This window comes from Pogona vitticeps, chromosome 4 (genome assembly GCF_051106095.1).
Source record: "Pogona vitticeps strain Pit_001003342236 chromosome 4, PviZW2.1, whole genome shotgun sequence".
Taxonomy (NCBI): Eukaryota; Metazoa; Chordata; class Lepidosauria; order Squamata; family Agamidae; genus Pogona; species Pogona vitticeps.
Window position 1 is genome coordinate 187,110,187 of NC_135786.1, and position 24,814 is coordinate 187,135,000.

The following is a 24,814-nucleotide window of genomic DNA, read 5'->3' on the forward strand; positions in this document are numbered from 1 at the left end:
GCACCCTGCCTGTGGTGACGGATGTGGGTTAGGTAGCAGTTGATAAGATCAATTTACCCTTTACATTTACTTTCCAAATTGGGCCTATGGAAAATCAGAAAAGCTAAACTTCAACTACAGAGCTCTGAATATTGTCAAAAGATGGTTGGCTGCTCGCCTGGTTGTTGACATGACCATCAATAATTTATCCTGGTAAAACTTTTACTATGCTTTGATTACTATAGGCACTTCCATGTTGGGGTGTCTACCTGGTAACTCCAGCTGGTCCAGAACATTGTGGCTTAACTGCTGACTATCTGAAGAACTTTATTCTCCCATACATTCCTACCTAGGCATTCAGATTTTCACAGGAGACTCTTCTCTAAACCCTGACACCCAGAGCTATGGTTGACAGGGATACATGTGAGAGTTTTCTTAGCGCCTGCTTCCAGATTACAGAACTCCCTTCCATGACAGGCTAGGACGGCCCTCTTTATGTTGTCTTTATGTCAATAGACAAAGACCTTTTTTAAATCAGTTAAGCTTTTGGAAATTATGCAGGAATGCTGTAAAAGGGGGCTTTTAATCAAGGCAGGTTTCTAATTTAATTGCTTTTAATTGTCATTAAAACTGTCTGGTGTTTTAATTAATTTGTTTTATGCTTTTACTTAAAATACATAAAATGTTTATTCATTTTATCAATTTTATCATTTCATGGGGTACCCTATGTGGGCAGAGACAGTGTAAAAAGCTAAGAAATAAATAACATGGTTCTTGTCTCCCAATACTAACAAAAAATTAAAGAAAGTGTGATGTGATGCCCCATAGTGCTTAAAGCTCTATGGACAGTTTATGATTTTCAGTTATGCAGGCTACACATTGCCCCCACCTCCAGTGAGCTGAGTACTCAATTTACCAACTTCGGAAGGATGGAAGGTTGAGTCAAACTCACACCAGCTACCTGAGCCCAGGATTGAACTCAGGTTTTTGTGCAGAGTCTGCACTGCAGAACTGCAGCTTAGCCACTCTGCCCAGAGGGCACCTAAACAGTGAAAAGCACTGAGTTACTACAGGACCAACTCACAGAACTTATGAAGACACATGTGCTGACACGTTTTTAAAGTCCAGTGGTAACAAAAGCAAAGATACATCCATAATTTCCCACAGGAATTGTTGCTGCTATCCTTGCAACATGGCACTCCATATCGGTCTAGAAAAGTGCTCACTGTATTTTCTTAAGTGCACACACAGAGAGGAATGGTATTAAACCGACTTTTCTTTTGGTATGTGTTTCTTTCAGAATGTAGATTTTGAGGACCAAACAAGTATTTTGCTGTTTATTCAATACTTCCATAATTCCCCATACTAAATGGTCATCGTATTGAATCACAGCAAGGTTTTTGAACAACTTTGGACAGAGAGGAAATAAATTTGTTGCTATAAAGACACACACACACACACACACACACACACACACACACACACACACACACACAAAGAGAAAGAGAGAGAGAAATACTGCAGCTCTGGCTGACACTGTTGAACAAGAATGCCAATCAGCAGTTCACTCCACAACAGTCAACTAATCACTAGCACCTGCTAATCAACCACACCAAAGGCTGCAGCCTGATAGGCCTTCATCCATCATACTGTAGCGCCATAAGTCTGCCTGAAGCCAAAGAATGGCTTCAGCATTCCAATGTGTTCCAATACACAGAAGACAGGAATCAGCTGCGTGCTAAGTAACTCCCTCACTTTCTATCCAGAAATGAAAGAATGCCAGAATGCCAATATTCTTTGCCCCGAATATTAATTTGGTAAAAAGTTATATTTAATTTCCTGAAAGATTTACCTGAAATCTTACAACCTGTAGGCAGAGGTAACACATATGACCTGGAGATCTTTTTGCAGAGCAACTTTTAAATGTCAGTACAAGAGGAAGGGAAAAAGACATTTAATAATAATTGTGCGCCATTAAGTCAGTTCTGACTTATTGTGGCCCTTTTCAAGGTTTTTTTTAGGTCAAAAGTACTTGGGAATGGTTTACCACTCCCTTCTTCTCAGGCCATCCCTGAAATGTGCAGGTTGCCCAAGGCCTCACAGGTTGACTCTTCCTGGATGCCCAGTGAGGAATTGAACTCCCAACCTCTGGTAGTGCAACCAGTCACCTAATTCACTAAACGATCCAATTAGCAAAAGAGACATATAGCCCAAGCCACTTTACAGAATTGTTGACCACTTCTGGGTAGTCAATGCATGATATTACACCTGTTTCTGAGAAAGATATCAATGTTCTGCCACTTCATTAAGAACACCACTATTTAGTGGATTTTTCAAAAGGAATGGTATTACTCAGAAGCTGAATGCTATTTGAAACTGTTTAATACTATTTAAAATAATGAAGCTTCGGAATTTTTAAACCTTCTGTACTTGTGTCTTCCTCTACAACATTAATGCAGAAAGCATTAAGAAAGTACTACTGTATAGTTAAATAGGTCCAACACTATGCAAACAATGGGCAAAATCCTGTTCCTGCCAGCATAATGTCAAGTTACGCTGGTGAAAATGTGCCAGACATTACACCCAGCAACAAGGAATTGCACTACTGAATCGAGCAACTGGCCGTACATTTCCTGCATGACTGATTGTGCAATGTGCCAAGGGAAGTGCTTCATGAATAGCACTCCATCTCAGTGCAATCATAACTACTGCAGGCACAACCTAAAGTTGCATATGTGTAGTTACACAATAGGAATTTGCCCAATAAGTAGTGATAAAAGTAATTCTATTAAAACACAAAAAAACAGTGATGCATCATATTTAATATAACATTTCTTTTTACCAGTTCTTCTCTACTGGTAAAAGTTTTTTAAAGACTCTGCAAAATGTTGTTAGGTATCATGCCATGGTCTTTTCCATATTTTGTTGATGACGCCAGTGCAGTCACCATTGCTAACCATTTACTTTGTGCTGCAACATATATATGTGCCAGAGGACAGAGAATGTTCTCTCTCAGCTATGACTTTCTAAGCAAAAGGAAAGGAAGAAACAGCAGGTTGGCTTGGGATTAACAAAAGAAGCACAACTGAAGATAAGACAGGATAGTAACATGCTTTGATAAAAGTAATGACAAAATAGCAACAGTGGATAGGGTTGTGTTAAAAGGTAGAGGGGCTGTTTTCTTGTACTACTGATACATTCACATTTTATGAAACAACTGTGTTCACTACTTATATATACAACCTTTGGCTTCATGTGAAGGAGGAGGGAATCTCCAAACACTCAGAAACACATTGTGTCCTGATGTGATGCCACAGCACACTGGAACGTGCCCCACATCCTTTGTACATGTGGAGAGAAATACAAGTGGCACTTCAAATATGAAAAAAACTGCAAGCAACCATCTCTTCCACTGATCAGGTGTATTTTCTAGAAGTTTGATCTGTACAAATTACAGCAGATCAGTATCCCTATTTAAACTGTAAAAAGTGATGGTCATCACAAGAGCAACATACTCAAGAAAGACTGCCCCAATCCAAGAGAAAGATTACTTCAGGATTCCCCAGTTTCTCAAATTCTGTGCTTTTCGGAGTTGGAACCTCTTGCTCTTCCAGTTTGGCTAGTTTGAAAGATGACTCTGTAAGCCTTTACTTCATAGACATATTATGAGAACCTGGGGGCCTCTGAGGTTGAGCAAGGGTTTTGTAAAGCCTACCAAAAGAAAAGTCACTACTTTCTCTTTGCTCGTTGGCTACAGACATCCATGCTTGATTAAGCACCCTTTTAAACAAGGGTGAGCCTTTAAAAATGTGCACTTTTACCTTAACAGAGGAAGAAATTCAGGAAGGAATGGATGAACACAAGGCAGTAAGAACACAGTGGCAAGATACATTTATAGTTTAAGAAAATCCTTTATAGATGACAAAGGCTGTGATTTATTGTATTTATGTTATTAGAAACTATAATAAAGTCTTCTGATAATTGGAAAAAGTCTATATTCATCTACATGATGCAAGTTAATAAATTTTTAAAGGATACCTACTGCCCTGAATGACTGGAGCTCTTTCAGCTTGTTAAACAAAATAAAAGAACCACATATGCCAAAAGAAACTATAAAAATAGATTGCTATTGATTTAGTATGACTCCTAAAATGGTTTCCTTATGGAAAGTGATACAAAATAAGCATAATAACAGCAACAATGGTTGCTAGGAGTTAGAAGAAAAGTCTTTGACCTGATACAATTGTCTACAATTTTCGCTTGCATTCTGTATTTCCTGTAGCTCAATAAATAGTTATTTGGTAAACTCTCCTGTGCATAAAGATTATGAGTTCTTTAGTCTTTTCACCCACCTGACACAAGTCTTTTCCCACAAGAATGACAACTTTGCAGGAGAAAAATGCATTCAATCTGCAAGTTTGAGTAGTATCAGCAGTATCAGCAGACAAGTAATAGAGACACTAGATGTATTAGCATAATCAATACACAATTTACAGAGCTATCCAGACAGAACAGGAATGATATGTGCTTGCCATTATTTTACCATCTACAAATTATTGTAATTTCTGAAAGTATATGCATTTTCTTTCTTCTGTCTGTACTTATAAACCTAGCAAGAGGCACAGACTGTCCCCTTCTACTCTTGAAAAAGAAATGTCTTAGATTTAGATACGTAAGTACCAGAACAGGAAATGTATGTTAATTCTCTTCCTTTCCAGGAAGTTCAGTGGGAGATGAGCATATTTTGCTATTTAAATCCTGTTTAATCAGGTTTCCTGATACATGCAGAACTGCAGATGACTTAAACCAGAACTTTTAAGTGGAGATTAAATACAGGGATCGAATGCCAGAAAACAGAATACTGTAGTTCTGCTTTGGCCAGTTGTGATAAATTCAACCTTCTGCATCACCTTCTAGATGGCATTTTGGAGAAAGAGCATACAGTACTTCAGCATCAGTGAGTGACCAAAATTTACATTACTTTGCATCCAGTACTTTGCTTGCCCTGCTCCACAAGTCACTTAGGCTAAATTCTCTGTCATTCCTTGGGAATAATCCTGGTATCTATAAAAATACTTGGGATGGTGAAATATTTCCTTTGTTTTCATGAAGCTGCCTAGCAGTCAAAACCACTATGTTACAAAGTCTAAAGACCATGATCTGAAAGTTGCTCAAGGAAGCAAGTTATTCAAAGGATCTATGCTCCTTTTAAGTGTGACTTAGTTAATTCTAGGGTCGTAGTGGCACTGTGGGATAAACTGCAGAAGCTTCTGTGCTGCAAGGTCAGAAGACCAGCAGTCGTAAGATTGAATACACACGACAGAGTGAGCTCCCCTCGCTTGTCCCAGCTCCTGCCAACCTAGCAGTTCGAAAGCATGCAAATGCAAGTAGATAAATAGGTACCACCATGGTGGGAAGGTAACGGTGTCCCGTGTGTAGTCGCGCTGGCCATGTGACCACGGAAACTGCCTATGGACAAAACACCGGCTCTACGGCTTGGAAACAGGGATAAGCACCATGCCGTAAAGACCAGCTTTTGTGTCGATCAAACTATCCTGGGCACTACTTGCTTTTCAGAATCTTACTCTACAAGAAACAACGATTACACATAGACACAATTTGCTGTTTCCCAAGAGCTCCGCATTGTAAAAAGGTAGGGATGGAAGCATCAGTGGAAGCCTCCAGATGATCACGCAACTGCCAATCTAGAGTATCTATCATCCATGATTTACATACAAGAACAATTATGGCATTACATTTAAAATAGTTTCCACACTTAGATGTCACAGAAAGAAACCATGCAGTTCTTCCCATTATACTGTTTATTGCGACACGATCCTATCAAACTTCTATACACAAAATAATGCACTGTACAAACTAGAGCATGAAAGTAAGAAAATAGTCTAAGGACATCAGGACACTTCTATATCAAGGAAAAATAAAATTCTTTTGAAAGACAGAGGCTCTGGTTCAAAACTCCCATGTACATCTTATGCTATCACATATTACAGGGATGTGGAAGATTTTAGGGCTCTTCCTGTGTACCAGACGCCACATCATGCCCAAAATCACCTCAGACAGCTTAGGTATGGAAACTGACTGGTAGAAGAACCATAACCCATCTCTAATGTCTAACTTCCTCTAGATTCTGCCCAGATAGTCTATCCATTAAACCACATGAACTAAGGTTGATTATCATTAGAGTTTCAACCAATTAAAGGTATTTCAAGCAACTAACTGCTTTGCTTTAAACCTAACTGCAAATTAATTAACTTGTTTTAATAAAATTGGAGTACCTCTGTAAAGGTCATATTCTGAGGCTGCTGTATGAACTGAAAATAGAGAAGATAGCCTATTACTAGACTGTCTTAAATGCACTGACTCAAGGGAGGGAGGTAAAAATACTGCAACTCTGAGAACTAAAGTGCTTTCATTACGCACTCCTTCCTGCCAGATCTAAATAAAATAAGCTTAACAACTCTTCCGACTTAAACCTGCAAATGGATAAACATATAGATCACTAGGTGAACAATGAAATAACATCTCTTCAAACGCCAACTAATGACAGAACCCGATTTATATTGATAGGTTGCAGTTTGGCATTAGATATCTGGTATTATTTCTAACCTGATGAGAGAAGCACAGCATAACATTCAACTATGTGGATCTACCGGGGGTGGGATGGGAATCAGTCATGATTCTGGTTTTGTAACCTCATGGCCTGTCAAAGCTTGAAAGGAACAATAAAACCAGGGCACTAAGGCAATGTTTGATGAGTGGTTCACATATTATCTAGGTCGGAATCAGATCCATGATGTGCTGCCATGTGATGAACATTAAGCGGGCAAGAATTATGTGGAAGAAGAGTTTATTTAAACACCCTGCAAAAACCTGGGCTTGCCATAACTTCTGTGATTTTGCCATTAGTTAACACTACAAGGATATTAACTAATGTAAGGCAATTCAGCTCTTCTATCAAAATGAGGGCCATGGGATTAAGTGACAGCCTGGAACTCAAAGGATATGGGTTCAAATCCCCACTCAGTCATGGAAATTCACTAGGGGTCAGCAATGGTAAAATCACTCCTTAAATGCCTCATATATTTGAAAACAATCCCCACTATTCTATCAGAGAATATGAATGTCACTTCTTCAAGACTGCAAACTGCCTCCTCTTTTGAATCTCCAGGAGGACACACATCACCTTCTGAACATCTAATGAACATTTACATGAATACTTTTTCCATTTACACTTTTTGGGTTTCCTTTTTCTTATTCCTAATACATGGGGAAGATACTTATATACAGTACTTGCATACCAACTACATATTTCAACCCCAGTACACACTACAACCTTGGATGCAAGCTTACAAACCCTTTCTCTCCCTCCTTTAATAATAAGCAACACAGATATAGAGTTGTAATCTGGCGGGACTTTTACTCACTTCATCAGGAAGTGCATCTGAATGTGAGCTGGCATCCTAATTTGCATTAGTGAGCACAAAGACCTGGTGTTAGAACTACTTTATATTAAATCAACATGATACATGGGCTGAAATCCTGCTGTTTAATGTTGTAAGCCACAGAAGAGTAGACCCACTAAATCAGTGGGGATTTGGTGAACTCCTTCATAAGTTCCATTGATTTAATGGGCCTACTCTAAGTGTGACTTACTTTACTGTAGTAAGTTGCAACTAGAATAGGCTTACTGAAGCAATGGAAATTAGAGGCAGTGACGCAACAAATCCCTATTGATTCAGTGGGTCTACTCTAGTTGTGACCAACAATACTAAGCAACAGGATTCCAGTCAAGCAAAGTGTCTTACTCCTGTATTCACGAAGGCTTTCCTGGCCGGGATCCAATGGTTGTTGCGGGTTTTCCGGGCTGTTGGCTGTGTTCTTATGGCTTTTCTTCCTAATGTTTTGCCAGTCTCTGTGGCCGGCATATTCAGAGGACAGGAGTCAGAACGGTGTGCTCTGTTGCAGTTTGTTGGATAGTTTCTTATTTCTTTCTTATTCCTGCTCCTCCCTGCCACTTCCAACAAGACTAAGCTTCTCTGGAAGGTCAACAGAACTTCCATAACAATGTGGAATACAGCGTAAGAGCAATGGAAGAGAGAAGAAATACCTCAGGTTCATTTTGAGTACTTGCTCCTTCCCAGTTTCATGTAGTCAATCTGACTTTGTTCATGATGCAGATATCTATCACAGACCTTTTTCAAGGGGACAGGGAGGCACAGTAAGAAGTATAAACCAAATTTTTCCTCTGTGAATTCTTTAGTTTTATCTTAAGATCTGCTTGCATCTTCTAAGCCTAGCCCTCACACGTGTGCATATAGATGGCCTAATGCTTTCATGTTTAGTACAAATATAATGAGTATATGGTAGTTTTGGTTTTTAGAAGAGCATTGTTTAATTTTATGTTAAGCTGTACACAGAGTATTCTTTAATTTAATTTGAGTTGTTCACACATTTGCTATAGTTTTATATGTGGTGCCTTGGTACTCCACTGCTCACAGTGGAGCAGTGTGAGCAGTACTCACAGTGGTACCTCAACTTGAGAATGTCCCTACATGCGAACGATACCAGTGAAGAACGGCTCAGTTTGCAAAAAGTTGCTTTGACTTGAGAACGGAGCCTTTTTTTGACTTAAATTCACGTTAAGTCAAAAGAAGAAGAAAAAATTCGCCCCCTAGTGGCAGATACAGATTAACTGGCTTTGCATTCGTTCCTATGGGAACGAATGCTTCGACTTAAGAACAGTGCCTCGACTTAAGAACGAAAAACAGCAGATACGTATTAAATGGTTTTTAATGCATTGCTATGGGAAATGGTGCTTCGACTTAAGAACGTTTCGACTTAAGAACGCAGTCCCAATATGGATTAAGTTCTTAAGTCAAGGTACCACTGTACCAATATCTTGGGCATATGCTAATGCTTATATTTGTCCCATTATATATATCTTCTAAACATCGTGTGATCTCGTATTGCAATGTACTGCTGGTTTTCTCAGTTTACATGATACAAATCATAGGACATATTAGGGGGAAACTATCTTGATCAGGTCTTTCTTGTTGTTGTTTTGTTTTTAAAATTGAAAGTGACCAAAAGCCCATCATTTTGATAAAGCAACATGTATGCCTGCTTTATAGGTCAATTTCAGCTCCTGGAGATTTCCATAAACATAATTATCCTTATTTTGACCATAAAATATTTCAAGTAGAGGGGTGTTCTAAAGACTGCAAAACCAAATCAGAGCACTATAAGCAATATCAATGTCCTTAACCCTTTTTCTAAGATGTGTACATTTAACCTATGAACAAGGACCAACCTAACACAACACGACAAAGAAGGTTCATTCCTCACCCCAATTTCTCCCAAACAACCTGCTAAAAATAATAGCTACACAAGAAAGTTATTGATATTCCTATCCCAATATTGCCACAAAATGGCTAAAATTCTGTAGCTTAGTATAGTCAGTCACAACCTGTTAGATCAGCAGGGATCTTTTATCAACTCCACACATTTCACTGATTTAATAGCTAAGCAACAGTATTTCAGCCTTTGAATAATTATTGCCACCTAAATAAAAGAAAACACATGGGTACTAAACTGTTCTGTGGCCAAAAAAAGTAATAAAAATCATGGAGATGATAAATGAAAACCAGTTCACAAGATTCCATCTTTTCTGGAGATGAAAGGTGAAGGGGGGGATCTCTTTTGATTCCTATCTCATTGGTCCTCTTTTCCCTCCTACCTCAACCCCTCTCTGCTCAGGAGCTTTTCTTCACAGTGGAGGTACAGTTGAACATAAATGCTTCTGCTTGGGAGCGGGGCTTCTATTTTTATAAGCTTGCAAGTATGGTCTTGAACTCCTTTGTTGTATCTGTCCGCCAATTAATATTATGTCATTTCAAACTGAAGCTGGACAGAAAACATCACCCTGTCTACAATGTCTTCTCTGTAGGATGGTTCACCGGATCCTGACATGATCTGTGCAGCAGAACACACAAATATATATACAAGCACTATGATGAAATGTCTGGATTTACCTAATAAAAATTCTGGTTTGTTCAGGTTAGTCCATATGTATATATTGTGCTTGTTCTTACAATACTGCTGTCTGCTTTTTCATTACAACAGTGTATACCACTTAAAATCTGCAAGGATGCTCATTTGACAACTTAATGCTTGATACTTTGTTCCTCACATGGATGAATTTAATACTTGAATGTAGTTGACTCACTGCAAAATATGTGCTTCTGACTGAGAAATTGTATCAAACCTCTGTGATGTCCCCTTCCTCATCCACAAGCCTTGCTTAATGCTGCAGTTAAAAAAATGATGCATAAATCAGAACCATGATGGAATGATAATTTCATCTACATACCAGATAACCCAACATGATAAGAATAAGGTAGTATGTGCAGAAATTCTGCTCTGCACCAGTAATAGTAGCCTTTAAAATAAGCAGCACATGTAGGAAGAGAAACAGGGTGAAGTAATTCCTCTTCACATCTGTACTGTTTTTAAAACTGGAGAATTGAATGCAGCAGAGATTGGAGGGGCATCATTAGATGTTTTCTAATAATGGACCTGGCCAGCACAACAGACACCTGCGCTGAGCCCACTGCTACACAGGTAACTTTGCTATCAGACCTCTTTTCCCACCTCACACTAGTGAACAGTCCAGATGCTTCCCCTGTGTGCTCCTTAGGCATAAAAATGACAAGAAGATCTCTGGTCACAAAAAAAAACAACAAAAAAAAAAACACGACAACGATTTCCATTAGTTAACTTTTATACATCTTACAGCACATTTCTTCATCCAGCATATTTCTATTCCATTTTTCAACACTGATTTCAAGAAACTGCTAACAGCAGCAACAACAAAAAAATTAAATGCAAGTAAATGTTTCAAATCAAGGGATAAATCAACATGGCACCAGGATAAACCACAAAGAGGCTGGTTAAAACTCCATTAAGTGATGTTTAATAAGGCTGGAGGGGGCGGGGGACCGTTTTTCACATCGTGCTACATCAGCAAAGTTACTGTCAGGAATGCTTCCTTAGAGAAAATATGCCCCAAACAGCTTCCACATCAGGAAAAGCCCTGTCTCACAACTTAATTTCTGCATCTGAAGAAAATAATCTTAATCAATGAGTGAATAAATATAAAAGTGCTCTTACTGAAAGGGGCTTAGACAAACTGTTGGAGGATAATACTACCAATAGTCGCTAGTCATGATGGCTGCTTACTATCCCTAGAAATCAAAGTTGCATATTTCAAAGAGAAATAACTGCATATAGGCTTCTCAAAGGCAACTGGCTGGTAACAGTCCTTCCAGAGGACTCAAGCTCAATTGCAATGGTGAGCACTTGAACTTTGAAGTGTGTTTGGAATAGAGTGTGGCTGTTTTTGATTGACTTACTTCCTAACATGGGTCCCAAAAACCAAAGCAGCAGCAGAAAGAGTTTGAATTAACCTTAATCTCCAGAAATCTTCAAAGGCAGCAACAGTGCACTTTTTTAATGTGAGCTTTCGTGGACAAGTCCACTTCTAGAAAGGAAGTGTCTGAGAAAGTGGACTTGCCCATGAAAGCTCACATTAAAATATAACTGTTAAATCTTTAAAGCGCCGCAACATTTCTGTCTTATTTTCCTTGTTTTTGTTCTGATAAGCTAACACAGACTAAAATAGCCACCTCTTAAAATACGAGTACCATTATAAAAATCTGATGTTCTTGAAGACATGTGACTTGAATGCTACAGTGGTGCCTCGCTTAACGATTGCCCCGCATCACGATGAAATCGCTGTATGATGATCTTTTTGCGATCGCAATTGCGATTGCAAAACGATGGTCTAAATGGGTTTTTTCACTTTGCGAAGATCGGTTCCTTGCTTCAGGAACCGATTCTTCGCATTACGACGATCAAAACAGCTGATTGTTGGGTTTTCAAAATGGCCACCGGGTGCTTAAAATGGCTCCCTGCTGTGTTTAGGGATTGATTCCTCGCAAGCAGCGAAAATGGCCGCCGTATGGAGGATCTTCGCTGGACGGTGAGTTTTTACCCCATTGGAACGCACTGAATGGGTTTCAATGCATTTCAATTGGGTCTTTAATTTCCTTTTACAATGTTTTCGCTTAACAGTGATTTTCCTGGAACGGATTATTGTTGTTAAGCGAGGCACCACTGTATTTTTTAAATGACAAAAAGAAGGGGGTTATTATCACAATGAATTGAGTATCTGCCTGCAGAGCCAGAGGTTGGAAGTTCTATTCCCCGCCATGCCTCTTGGGAGAAAACCAACCTACAGTATGTACCTTTGGGCAGTGCCCCCTAGAAAAAGTGAAAACACTCCCAAGTACTTTATATTTAGAAAGAGGGCAGATAAAAATCAATGGTTTTTTTAAAAAATCGTATTGATTTAAACCACAAAACAAAAAAGTATTTTAAAATCATAAAAAAATTAAATTTAAATCATGATTTGAATCAACTGGACTTAAATCAAATCCATCATATGAACCCTAAAAATGCCCACCATAAGCCAGAATTAATTTGATGGCATGTAATTAATGAATTACATGCCATCAAATTAATTTGATGGGCCGAAAGGTGATGACAGCAGACGAGATGGTTGGACAGTGTCATCAAGGCTACCAACATGAATTTAACTAAACTCCAGGAGACAGTGGAAGACAGGAGGGCCTGGCATGCTCTTGTCCATGGGTCACAAAGAGTCTGACACAACTTAACGACTAAAGAACAACAAATTATTATTATTAACGACTAGAGGCAGGAATGAACCACTGGTTTGGCAGTTTGTGCCAGTCCATTTACCAGCCCCACAGGTGTTCTGTGGTTTGGCACCCACTTAGAGGCAGGACAGAGAAGTCAAAGGGGGTGGGGCGCAGAACTACGGAATATCTGTGGTGGCAGTAAAAGAACCGTTGGTTCATGCACATCTCTATTAGCAACCACTGTTATGAATTATCCCATTCCTTAGATGTTTATTTTAAAAAGTTGTAGGTCTGAAATTTTAAAAAAACCCAGAGAAAAATATAACCATTTCAGCACATAACCTCCAAAAAGAGTTCTTCCTTAGTGTTCTCCCTTAATGAATGACAACTGATATAGGATATATAAAGAATCATAGTTATAATACTAAATAATGTACTATAAACACATAGCAAAGTAAAAAAAAAAAAACTAAACAAAAACGTATCATCCGCTAATAAGAAAAATGTTAAGAAAGGGTCTACGGAATCTTGCCAAAGGATCGACATGTACAAAACTACATTGCTGCGGAACATTTGGCTCAACTGGACAATGTTCCAGCTTGCTTCATTTTATAAGGCTTTGATCACAAGATGGGAATCCAGGCAGACTTATTTGATTTGAAGGACTTATCTTTCCCTCTATATGTAGGCCATGGTACAAATACGATTCCTGTTCGAAGGGGAACTGACACCCCCCCACACACACCCCTTTGCATTGGATCAGGTGATCACACTAGACATAAAGAAGCCCAAAGCAATGTCAACCCAATTGGAACAATTTAAATCACCCCCGTCAACTGAACAAAAGAAGATGATTCCACAATGGTCTTCCTCTCATTGAGGTTTATCTTGTGTAATTACCTGGTTTTAATTCAAATTCAGCTCTGTCCAATCCGACATATATTGCACTTAAATAGCCAGCACAGTCACCCTTAAGGGAGGTTTTCAATAACATACTACAAAACATTTACAATACAAACATTCGAGACAGGTACTTAACCTACTCATTCCTAGCATTAACTGGAATGAGAAAGCAAAGGGTGGCCCTCCAGATCCTGCTGAAACTATATCCTCCAGTGCTAATCACTGACATGTTGGGTGGAGCTGGCGGGAATGGGAGACTAACAACATATGGAGGGCCACAATTTTCCCACCACTAAACTATGAGTTTTTCCGAGTTTTTCTCGAGAAACAGAGGCCAGAAAATCCCTCCAGCCAACAAACATGAATGTTGCACATTATGGGACATTATACAATTCAATCTGCTGATTAAACAAAGACTTGATTAGACAATAGACACAATTCCTAGATTGTTGCAATTCTCAGTTGAAAAAATTACAAGACAGAGCATGCAGCATGCAAGTAGAATCCTGTACCACCATCACCACCACCGCCACCTTTAATTGTCATGATACTCTGTTTGTTTAAGACAAGAATTAATCATGCTAACAAATTACATTTCATAGTCTAGGACCAGCATCCTGTTGGGACTACCAAGCATGGATTGAAAGTTGCAGTAGCAGCTGTGACTATCTGGAAAAGTGCCTGTCAGACAACCAGTCCTATGATCGGGCACCTCAGCAAATAACTGCATCCACTTCAGCAACTTCTGTGCTGAGTGGCGTATTCTCATAGAATACTGATTTACGATATCCTAGTTTTGTGGATATGAGAAAAACAGGCAGAAACATGAACATTTTCATGTACATTGATTTCCATGTGTTTTTTAATGTTTAGAAGCACACTTCTAAGAATACGTGGCAACCAACAGCTATATAAATCTGTATATTTAATAACAAAATTGTACAGATGTTCTGCCCTTGAGAACTTGACTCAGAGGACAATACGTTGGTGAATAGTATGGGAATTGCTCTGGGATTGGGACACTCTGGTTTGTATTATTTTCCATGGATTACATGACATACAAGTAATTCAAATCAGCCTAGAGTTTTAGACCACCCCCCATCTGAATTCTTTTCCTCTGTGGCTGGAGCTGATAATGCACTTGCACATAATGCACTCAGGTGGTGTGATTGCTTATGTCGATGCATATAGTTTGATCCTTCTATGGAGGGCTTTGTAGCTGATCTATTTCAAGCTAATCCATCTGGGGACAGCAGCAGTGAGGCAGGGCAGCAGGTGGGAAACTGGCTGTCATTTGAACCCTCTCATTGTGAAACCTAGTGCCTAGGTCTGCATGTTTTACTCTTCCATTTCCATTCTATTTCTTTATTTAAAAAAAGACTCTGTGCCATTGTGCTAGAGCACCTAGGGGGAGGAAAGTGAGAAGTCAGCAGACAGTGAGCAGGAAATTGCTAATCAGCATTTTGCAGCTTAAGGTAGTTCTGCTGTAGCCCTGTCTCCTGAAAATTTGGACAGCCCCAGCAAAGCCACCTTACATGAGCTGTGGACAAGACAGTTCATCAATTTCCTCCTCTCTCTCTCTCTCTCTCTCTCTGCTGACTGGTCAACTAAAGCTAATTTACCCAGATAAAACAGACTTCCCAGGTTCAACTTCACAGCAGATAGATAGATAGATAGATAGATAGATAGATAGATAGATAGATAGAGAGAGAGAGAGAGAGAGAGAGAGAGAGAGAGAGAGAGAGAGAGAGAGAGAGAGAGAGGATAGATAGAATTATTAAGAAAAACAATACAGCTGATATTTGTAATTAACGAATAATAAGCATAGCCTTAATTTTAAAAAGCAGATACAACATTTAAAATAGAACATTTGAAAGAAAGAACCTTCCTTTCCTTGGAAAAGTCAATCAACTCTTTCACAGTCTATTAATATGCTAGTGGCATAAGTTCTAGGAGGTTTTGAAGCAGTGCATAATTGTCCAACTTGAAGTACTTAAGTGGGGTTGAAGTAAATTTTATACGTTGTACATACATAGGTGCATATGGATTCTCCTCAACTACAGCACCCCCTACTTTTAAAACTGAAATCTACAGATGACAGCCAAAAGGAGGGGAGAGTGGATGAAACAATGAACTCTACTTCTTCAGCAGGAAAGACAAAGCTTCATCTTCTCTTCCAGTTTAGAACTATAAAGGCAAAGCAGTGTTCCATATGAATGAATAGAGAATACTGTACTTATTTTGCAGGGAATGCTCAGTGATAAGAGGACACACTTTTGAGTGCAGAAGGCCCCACATTGTACCTCTGGCAACTCCACTTATAGAGATCAGGTGACAATGAAGCCCTTTTCCTGTGAACCCATATACTGGGGAGATGGATCATGTGTATACTCAGTATAAACTGTGTCTCCTGCAAATCTGGACAGCCCCAGCTGTCCAGATTTGCACACAATCTATATACTTGCATTTTTTTAAAAGTTAACAAAATTGTACCTAAGTTAAACTTATCCTCTGTATGAATTATGCCTAACTTAAATTTCTTTTCTGTCTGAATGGACATGAAGCAGGAATGTCAGATGTTTCAGAGTGGGGACAGAGAGAAGTAGAGTAGCTGAAGTATCAAACAATGCCAGATAAATCATCATTTAAAGTGAAACAGATTGCTTTGGACAACAGATTTGGGGGTACCACTAAAATTCAGCAAATCAGTAAATAAGTAATTATTATATTTGTAGCTATTGGGGGAACAAAATCTGGAGTTTATGTTTCAACACAAAATGGCTTGGTCTGCCTCTCATAAAGAAACACAGAATTATCTGCCTCCCCTCTTTAAAAAAAACAGGAATGCAGAATGGAAACGCATACTATTAAGTGTAGTAATAAAGATACCCCCAAGATCAGTTCAAGTCTCTCATTTTTTTAAGCTACAACATAATCCCCAGGCATATGGCTAGCTACTGCTTGATCATTATTCTGGCTGAAAGTAAAGCTACTGAAGTTTAGAAGGATTCACATCTTACAGAGTTTCTTTCATCTCCAATAATTACTAAACTAGCATAATTACTCACACTTGAGGTGAATTGTGATGCATGCTAAGAACCCAACTTGCCTAAAATAAGAGGGATTTTTTAAAATAAAAAGATTACAACTGTACTCAGTTTTCTAAGACATGCATCTGCTTTCAAACTTCTATGTAACATTCTCTCATTGGTACAGGGCAGGCTAATCCAACACTACTTCTCCACCAGTCAATTATGATAAGCAAGGAAGTTGAAAGAAACTGGAGTCCTTGAATTTCAACTCTTTGTAGTGACAATATTGTTAAGCACATTTAAACACCAGACATGCACACGTCCAGAGCAAAACATGAATAAATAAGGCATGCATAATTCTTGCTAAGCTGCGTGTAGACCCCCAAGGCAAAAAATGAAACACAAGACCACATTTTCCTCCCAATGGGACTGATGCTGACCTTTGACAAAACAACAGGGGACAACAACAAATTCCAAATACAAATGGGAAAATACATCATGCTGAGGTTTGTATCTATATATCTAATGCAACATTCCAATAGTGTTATTTACAATGAAAATTATTCAGCCCCAAAGTATATTGGAACCTGATATTAATTTATTATTTATGTTTATTGCCACATTAGAACAGATAACACATTTTATTTTTTAAAAAACACAAAATATTATTTAAGTTGTCATAAATTTCAACTCTACAAGATTTTGTTTGTAAAAACAAAAGTTAACAGATGTAAAGACTTAAAAGTTTACAGCTAAAGAAGTATGGGAAGGTGAAAGCAATTCAGCACTGCAAATGTTATCCTTAAATTGTACATGTCTCTTAAGTATAGATAAATTCAACAACATTCAGATGACTGAAGACAAGTTTGGTCTCTTGTCTACATTTTTTCTCAACTATCGATGAAGAGGTTGTGCTAAGCTTGAAAAAATGTAATTTTATCAATGAAATCTTGCAATGTGTATGATTTTTCAGTGGCCCAATAAAAGGTCTCACCCATGCTCACTTGTGTCAAATCCTGGGGACCACGCAACCTTATCTTGGTTCATTCAGATGACAGTTACAATATCTCTAAATCAGGGCTGGGCAATTAATTTCTATGGGGGGGGGCACATGAAAAATCTGAACTGTGTTCGGGGGCCGAACCAACTTTACTTAAAAATAAAATGAAACAGTGACGTTATGATTGTTTTTATTTTAAACTTGTTAATCTTCACAAATACTAAAGTGTTTTTTTTTCTCGGTATGTTAAAGATAAGCAACTTATCAACTTTAGACAAAAAGCTATAAATGGTTTTAATGTTCAAAACTGTCTGCGGGCCAGACAGGAGCGGCTCACGGACCGTATGTGGCCCCCAGGCCACACTTTGCCCAGGTCTGCTCTAAATTATAAGAGACCTACATTGTTTTGGCCCTATGAGAAGTTCAGTACATTAACTACAAACAAGTTATTTGTTCTTCAAACTTATGGCTCCAGCTGTATTTCCCAATTAACCTAAAATAGAGTAGGGTGGGGGTTTGTGCAGAAAACTTATCATACATTCTACAGGGAGGGAGGGAGGGAAAGAAGGAAGCATTGGCAGTAATGTTGGCCACAATATTGGCAAAAAAGCACTCCAGATGAAACATACCTGACTCCACAACACAATGCCACCACAACTTTACAGCATTAAAATTTGTAGTATGAAATTCAGAAAAAGTCCATATGTGCAACTATATCAGCTTGGGGTACTATACCCGTTATCCTAGCAACCATCAAACATGGCACAGCAGTCCTAGGATCAATAACAGGGGGAAATTAGAGCTTGTAGCTAAAAAGTCAGGAATCATGCAAACTATAAGCATTTTAAGCACTATGGTGACAGATCCAATATGTTGTCTATCTTCAGTTAGTCCACTCGGTCATCGCATGAACTAAGATGAGTTGCATTAGTAGCATTATATCCATGCAAATCTCCGGTAAAATATGAAAGCAATAGGTCCACACGTACATCTTTTTGTGGACATCAGCTTCAGAAATGCTGAACCTTGTTGAAGTATCAGAGAAGCCGTTACAGCAGGCCAGAAGACAGCACACAGAACATATTACTCCATCTGCCTTATAAGCCACCAGCACCTGCTGTACCTGTACAGATGCCCAACTCTCTGTGCGCCACTGTATACTTGTAGGACTGAGTATATTTAATAACTCAGACTGATACAAATCATACATTGCGCCACAAGAGATCAGCACACATGTTGTGATATATCAGAGAAAGAGCACCATCTGATAATACAAAACAATAGCATTAAAGAAATATCTGTATTATGATTAAAAGATTCCAATTATCTGCAATTTTGTTTTGCACTTTCATATTTCACCGGAGATTTGCATGGATATATGCTTTCATGCTGAATTTTCTCAGTTTTACATGATTTTGGCTAGATTAAAAAAAAAAAGGCAACAATAGGTTTCAAAATAAATATTTTTGGTTTACAGCCAAGTGGAATATTATGAATTTTAGCTATTCCTTTTTTTAAATATGATGATGAAATGCTCTGCAATTGGCCCTTTCAAAAAGAACAAACAAACAATGAGGAGAGTATTGGATCAGTGAAAATGAGATTGGGAGGACAGTTTGCACAGATACCAGAACTATAGCTACAGTTTCTGATTTTGAAAATTTTCATGTTTTATACTAAATGGAGAAACCCAGGGATATTTAAAATCTATTCTGTGCAAAAGTTTGAAAAGTAAAAAATCAAAATCATGGAAGATGGATAGGTACTAGCTTTAAATGTCAATTACTCTATTCTATACTGTTTCTAAATTAAAATAGTGCATCAACATATGCACTATTATATGCAGAAACCAATTTAACCAATTGAGCAGGAAAAAAGTCTAATTATGTAGACCAAAATATACATGGGAAACATACTTTTCCATATCTCCAGATTAGATATAGCTGAAATTCAAAGTGAATTTCATAAAGTGAAATTCAAAGCAATTCGGGGCTTTACTATACAGTATAGCATTTTCATCATTCCAACTTCAGGTTAAATACAATACTCTAGGTAAACCTCTCTGACCCCTTTGTTTAGAACTAAAAGAATAAAAAAAATCAATAAATCAAGTTTCAGTACCATAGAACAGATGTGTGCTTATCAACGTGATGAAACACATACGGCACTGGGGAAAATATTAAAGTTATGGAAATACTGAAGTATCAAGTCCTCACATTTGTGGAGATATGTCAGTATCCTTGTTATGGTTATTTTAATACTTGCAGTTTGCAGTGACTCCTGTATTATTGTGAGATGATGCACAACATTTACTTAATTCCAGAAAGACTATAATTCCTAAACATATTTACATCTGTATCTTGAACTCACTTAAAAATTATGGTTAATTGAAAATTAAAAACTTCACCCAGATCAATGGAATTTACTTACAAAGAACAGTATTTTAGGACTGGTATACAAAATTATACTGGTAGTTGTTTACTAAGATTATTTAAAGAACTATAAAGAGAACTATAATGGGTTGCATTATTAAAATAAATACATTCTGACTTCAGAACATACAAGAGTGACCAACATCCTCACACAGAGAAGTTGCAAAAGTAGGTCAGTAATGCAGACCATTTAATGTGCTAAACTGAAGAAAAACTAATCTTTACCAGTGGTAAGATTAAATACTCGACACATTGTTTCTCCTTTACCTCCATTGATCAGGAAAACCTAACAAGGGTTTTAAATATGCATAAAGACCCATCTTGACCTTGGAGGGTTGTTCATGCACCAAGTATACAACTGCCAGTCCTCCTCATTCTTCCTTTGAAAATCTGATGGGGAGGAGACAACTCAAACTGTGATACCTAACACAATCTAAGACTATTTTTTAATCTAGATAGTGCATACTACACCAGCTCTTTACAGATACCCTCCTTGAAGGAATAGGATAAATTACTGTGAGGTGAATAAGAAAAACCCAACTCAAGATTGTAAAATGTAATGCCACTCACGCTTCCTCCTTCTAAAGGCAACCTGTAGATGCTGACTTTGAAAGTCCAGGTCGGCATCATGCTTTAAAAATTCTTCCCTGGAATTTAATTTCTCATCTACATCAAAATGCACTTGAATATATTCTTGCACAATTCATTAGCATACTTTCACTGTATACACCATAGCCATCCATTCAAAATGGAAACATCATTTATCAGACAAAGATTTTCAGACTGAAAAGAAAAACACAATAAATTCCACATGCTGAAATCTCCTAAAGGCTATACTTAAGATAATTCAACACAAATTAACAGCTACTGCCTTCTAACCTCCCCCCTATGCCCCACCTCAATGGAAGCAGTGAGGGTCTCAATGTTTAAAATCTTTATGTTTTACAAGGCAAAAAAGCACATTCCAGAATTAAAAGATCCACAACTGCTGGGGAACTTTACCAAAATTCAAGCAGTAGTAATAATCCTCCAAATCAAATTCTCATTTTGTTAATAATTTTACTTGCGCTGAGTCACTACTGCCTTAGATGGCAACTTTCAAGGTAACACAAGTGGCAATAGTAACAAAATTAAAATGCCTTAGTTAGGAATCTTTTCCTCTGTTACAGCGACAAGACTAGCTGACTACTGTATGTAGATAGCATCCTAGACTAGCTATGTAGACAGCATCCTCAAGAGATTTATTCCGCAATCATTTTACTTAAACCAGACACTAGTCCCACATTACATTACACCCCATTCAAAATACTTCTTTGTGTACCATTAAGTCTACATTGTAGTTTTTGTTGTTGTCCCATCAACAGTGATTGTTTTAGAGAGCTTTTACAAAGTAACTCACACCACTAGTTTGACTCTAAAAGTTCATATCAATCATTAATAATCTGACCATTATTCATTTGTGAGGAAGCAAAGAATTTAAACTTACAATCCTAAACAGACACACAGAGCAAGTCCCATTACAAAGAACAGAACTTTACTTTTCAATAGCCACAATGAGGAAACTGGGCTATAAATTAGCATTATACTGCCTTCATTAAGGTAGACCACATATTTGCAGTTCTACCTGCATCCCCTGGTGTTTTTTTTTTTAATTTAAAATATATGTGTGATTTACAAAAGATATTTGGAGTATTTAAGCTTCCCAACTGCAAATCAATACTCTGAACTCACATCTTCCATCAAATAAGGCCAAACAGCTCAAAGATGGAAATCATTGAAGGGAAAAAAACCTGCTGTGTTTTTAAAACAGAAGTGTAGAAATCTTAATCTACACAGCAACATCCTAAATATTGTATCAATCATTATAGATAGTATTAGCATATGTTGTAATTAAGGGAGATAATGGATAGAATAATGTATTGGAATGTTTAAGCTATGCATATTAATAAGCTATTGCTGGTTTAGATCAATACTAACTGTCAATGACAGTCCCTCTGATATTAGGATATTTCCTTCTGACCACGGGTGGCTGGTACAGACCAAACACTGATTTATATGACCACACAGAAACTGGATATTATATGTTTATTTTAATATGTATTTCTGTTTACAGAAAGCCTCCAGGAAAATAAATATTTTGGTTCCATGGGAAAGAAAACAGATTATTATTATCATTTTAATACTATTGGGGGAACCATGTAATATCATTTATCATTGAATTTGGTGTGCTTACTTGGCATTAAAAGGTTCACAAGTGTAATAATGTGCAGGTTTTTCAGCTCTATCTTGTCTCATAAATATTATCAACTGATGGCTTTATGCATTGACCATAAAAACCTGCATGCATGTAAATTAAACCTATTTAGGAAATCTATCAGAAAATAAACATATGCACAATCAACAACATTTTATTGTTAAGTCATTTTAAAAGATAGCTGAAGAATACCAAATTTGATCTTTATAAAGTGTCAAGCGAAAGCATTATTGAACTCTGCAAACTTCAGTCAACCAAAAATTACACACTGTAATGTCAAAATTGAATGTAAAGCAGCAAATTTGGAGAGATCTAGAGGATCACATTAAAAAAAAGCACCAAGTCAAAAGGAAGACCCACATTCTTTCAAACTTTAGATCAGGTCACTTTTGGAATAAGTTTATACCTTAGTCAAACAAATCCTTACTGTAGTGACCTCAATGTTCTCTAACCAGTGTGGTAACACTGACTTCAACTTCCCCAAAATGTAGCTTGGGTCACCTTATGAAAATAGGCCTACAACTTTTATGTAATTCAGCTAATTGATTCAATCACATCCTGAACTCATATTCTTGTATTCACAGGGCAACTTTCTAAAACTTCAAGTAGGATCTCTACACTCCACTGTGAAACATCAGCCATATCCTCCACCCTATCTTCAGTTTCTAATCCACCTTGACCAAAAAAATTAAAATCTCCTCTTTGGTAACCTACACTATATTAAATGCAGCAGCAGAGCTAAAGCAGGCTTTCTTGTCTTAGCAAAGTGACATGCAAAAACCGCAAAGTCTAATGGGGGGGGCAGTTTCCATTTAACACGTGCCAAGAGGTAGAGGTGAACTAGGGATGTGGTGGAAGGACCAGGCCCTGTTGTGACAATACAGGTCAACTGCCTGTTGATTGTTAGGGGAGTCAGTATGAACTGGGGTAAATCCTAGAGGTGTTGGGGAAAATGAGAGAGAAAGAAATGTGGCAAGAAATTTTAAAACAAAAATGAAGCAAAGTGTCAGTCTGAGTATCCGCAGAGGAATTCCTGGAGATGGGAGATCTCCAGGCACAGATTGCTCCTGGCAGTGTCATTTTGAAGGGCGGGTGACACGGTCCCAAGTGAAGTAGAGCAGGGAGGCCCGCATGTCAAGACCACTGGGCCGAAAGAGGGAGGCAGCACAGACTGACTCTCCCCAGGACATTCCTGTGGCCTGCCACATTCTCACAAGCCGCCCTTTGTCCTCCCTTCAGGGCCTTTGCTCTTTCCTCCTTAAGGCTGATCCCTGTGTATATGTTCCTGAAGACTTCGGCGTCTTTCCACCCCCCCATCCCCCTTTTTTCTTCACTGCCTCCTCATGGCACCCCTTAACTTTCAAAACAGCTTTCAAGTATCAGCCCACCCCACCCCTCCTTCCAAAAAAAAAGAAGAAGAAAAAGACGGGGGGGGGGAGAGAGAGAGAGAGAGAAGGGAGCCCACGTGATCTCCTGCTTCAGCACCACTGGCACCCTCCCACATTCCAACACAGGGGCTCCAGCTCCAGCAACTCCATCCAGCCTCCAGATCAATAATAACTTCCAAGTTTTTCTCTCCTCCTCTCCACATCCCAACACATCAACACATCCCAGCAAATCCCACCCACTTCTGAGGGATTTTTTTTAAAAAACCCACATACACAAAACTTCCTTCTCCAACTTAAGACCAACACAAACGCAACACTTTAAAAAAAAAAAAGTTATGCGATCAGCTCCTAGGGATTGAATAAACAGGCGGGATCCGTTATTTTCCTACCCCCCTGAACTAAAAAGTACGCCAGTGCGTAAGCAAGCGAGCGAGCGAGCGCGGCACATCTCGGCGGCCCGTTTTGTTCCTGGGACAGCATCTAACCGGGCGACCAAGATGCTGGCCTTTCTTTGCCACGCCGCGCCATGCCTTTCCTTCCGCCCCCACCTCTCCTCTTTTCTTGGGGTGGGGGAAAAAAAAGAAACCCTCTCCGGTGTTTTTCTACGAGGCGGGGGCGTTATCGAGGAGAGCCAAAAGACACGCGCCCCTTCACAGCAAGAGAGCATAAAAATCGACACCTTTGGCGAGGGGCTGTTTTCTAAATAGATCAATCCCTCCATCTATCTATTCGTCAAGAATCGCTCGGACCCCCCCCCCCGTTTTTAAAAGGAGGAAAAATGGGGACACGCCGTCGGAGGGGAGTCAGCGACAGAGTTTTCAGCGTCCCCTTACTCCCCATGCCCACCTAGACGCCGTGTGTGAGTGTGCATGCGTGTGATCTATGCGTGTGTGTGTGTGCCTGTGCGCGCGCGCCTTTCCTTCTCCCTCTTCCCCCCCCCCTTCCCGGCTTCTCCATTCTTTGGTTCACTCTGGTTCAGGAACGATAAAATAAAGAGGAATCTCACGCTCGCTCGAGTCAGTCAGCCAGTCTCTCTCTCTCTCTCTCTCTCTCTCTCTCTCTCGCACACGCACAGGCACACGC

General features: G+C 38.7%; 1 protein-coding gene across 17 annotated transcripts in view; it reads right to left on the bottom strand.

Moving 5' to 3' along the window:
• The window catches only part of ZNF521 (zinc finger protein 521), a 366,934-nt gene that overhangs the window by 339,806 nt on the left and 2,314 nt on the right, over positions 1–24,814 (bottom strand). For 2 of the 17 annotated variants that reach the window (XM_078392631.1, XM_072998869.2), the window contains exon 1: positions 24,738–24,814. This exon is cut by the window's right edge and continues 48 nt beyond it. The exons of the other annotated variants lie outside the window; for them this stretch is intronic. The gene's annotated coding sequence lies outside the window, so the exon portion shown is untranslated. The remainder of the gene's footprint in view (positions 1–24,737) is intronic. 17 annotated transcript variants of the gene reach the window in all.